Source organism: Leptonychotes weddellii, chromosome X (genome assembly GCF_054177405.1).
Source record: "Leptonychotes weddellii isolate Sample4059 chromosome X, ASM5417740v2, whole genome shotgun sequence".
Classification (NCBI taxonomy): Eukaryota; Metazoa; Chordata; class Mammalia; order Carnivora; family Phocidae; genus Leptonychotes; species Leptonychotes weddellii.
In genome coordinates, this window is record NC_138385.1 from 35,467,776 (window position 1) to 35,470,129 (window position 2,354).

Here is a 2,354-nt window from a genome sequence, read left to right on the forward strand (position 1 = left end):
CATATGAGTGAAACCATATGATAATTGTCTTTGTCTGCTTGACTTCTTTCACTTAGCATAATTCCCTCCAGTTACATCCATGTTGATGCAAATGGAAGACTCTATATTTTAAAGATGCTAATTTTCCCTAACTTGATCTCTGATTCAAAGTAATGCCAGTAAACTTTTTTAAATGAAAATCGACAAATGAATTTTAAATTTTACATAGAATTACAAATGGCAATAACAGTATAAAAAATCTTGTAGAAAAAACAAAGTTTGAAGATTTACAGAAATCAAATTATTTTACAAAGCTATAATAATTTAACCAGTGTACTATTATTTCAAATATAGAAAAATTGAACAATGGTAGAGTCTGAAAAGAGAGCTACATGTATACTGTCATTCAATTTATGATAAAAATAATCCATCACAAGGCAGTAGGGGAGAAAATGGTCCTTTTGTTAAGTGGCTCTGGACCAACTGGGTTACCAAATAAATCCAAATGATCCTTTTTATCTATTTCAAACTATATACAAAATTTAATTCCAAATGGACCATAGATTAAAAGTGAGAGGTGAAACAAATAAAAGTTATTGAAGATAATATAAGGTAATGTCTTAGTGACCTTAATATAGTCAAGCATTCCTTAAAAAGGACACAAGAAACATTTACCCGAAACAAAAAAATAAATTCTACTTTATTAAAATTAAGACATTATTAAGAGAGTGAAAGGCAGGTCACAGAATGGGAGAAACTATTTTCAATACTTATATCTGAGAAGGGACTTATATTCAGAATTATACAGAACTACAAATCAATAAGGATAAAGGTAACCCAATTATTATTTTTTTATCATTTTAAACAAGAAGTTTATTTAAACAACAAGATGCTTGAAGGGAAAACTATCTAGGATTCATTTTTTTATCCCTACTTAAGGACAGATTGCCCTGTATGTAATAGCTACATACAAAAAAGTTATAAAATGGTCCTTGGTTTTACAATGGTGAATGAAAAACTTTAAAATTCTCCAATTGAACAAGGTATGCATGGATTTTTATGTTGTTCTTTTTTTGTTAAACAGTGAGAGCAAAACAGCTTACTGGAATATAAAGATAAGAGCTGAATGAGCATGCTACTAATGGAGAAAGGGCATTTTCACAGAACCAGTATTTTTCCCCATCCCATCTCCATTTGATGTCGATCAAAACATACCACGGGCCATTTAGTTAAAAAAATGCAATATGCTTGTGCATATACACAGTTACTTTATGTACAATAAAGCAATAGGGAAGGGGAACATGAAAGAATAGAGAAAACTATACCATAGTACTATGGTGGGATGCAGGGCAACCAAATTGCGGTTTTCTTTTTTTTAGAGAGGGAGAGAGAAGGAGATGGGGAGGGGGAGTGGCACAGGGAGGAGGAGAGAGAGAATCTTAAGCAGGCTCCGCACCCAGCGTGGAGCTGGATTACGGGAATCTATCTCACCACCCTGAGATAATGACCTGAGCCAAAATCGAGGGTCAGATGCTTAATTGAATGAGCCACCCAGGTGCCCACCAAATTGTAGTTTTCTAATTGAGAATGTCTTCTTGGTTTCGAGGAACAGTTTTGGAGTAAAGTAGCAGGTTCCCTTTTTAGTAGACACCTCCAGTCTGCTGCTGGAACACACCAATCGTATCTTCAGCCTCCATTTCTAATTGTGTAGGTATGTCTGTTTCATTGATTGGATGTCTATCAAATAGGAATCTGATCTGCCTCATTGATAAACCCTTTCACAGTAGGTTTTCATTAGTTTACTAAGTGGTGTATGCCTCTTTTTTTTTTTAAGATTTTATTTATTTATTTGACAGAGAGATACACAATGAGAGAGGGAACACAAGCAGGGGGAGTGAGAGAGGGAGAAGCAGGCTTCCCGCTGAGCAGGGAGCCCGATGTGGGGCTCGATCCCAGGACCCTGGGATCACGACCTGAGCCGAAGGCAGACGCTTAACGCCTGAGCCACCCAGGCGCCCCAGTGGTGTATGCCTCTTAATCTTAAACTGTACCACAGAACCATCCTGTCCCTCTACCTTCCAATTAATATGGTCATTGTTCTCAGTCTTGACTCCTTCCTTGGTCTTTTCATCAGCCATGGTGAGTACCAGAATCTCCTCAGCTGCTGTTTCACAAAAGAGGTACCAGGTCCACACCCAATGAGCACACAAGCAGCACCAGGAGTGACAGAAGAAGGAGGCAACCTAATCATTTTTAGTGGCAAATCTTGAACAGCTCCGTCAAAAATACAATATCCAAATGGCCAATAAGACAATAAATAGGCACTCAATTTTGTTAGTTATCAAGTAAATGCAAATTAAAATCACAATTAGATA

The 2,354-nt window shown here is 36.7% G+C and overlaps 1 pseudogene; it reads right to left on the minus strand.

The window, feature by feature from the left end:
- Window positions 1-1,619: 1,619 nt before the first annotated feature.
- Window positions 1,620-2,117, minus strand: LOC102746715 (small ubiquitin-related modifier 2-like; annotated as a pseudogene).
- Between the last annotated feature and the right edge of the window lie 237 nt (window positions 2,118-2,354).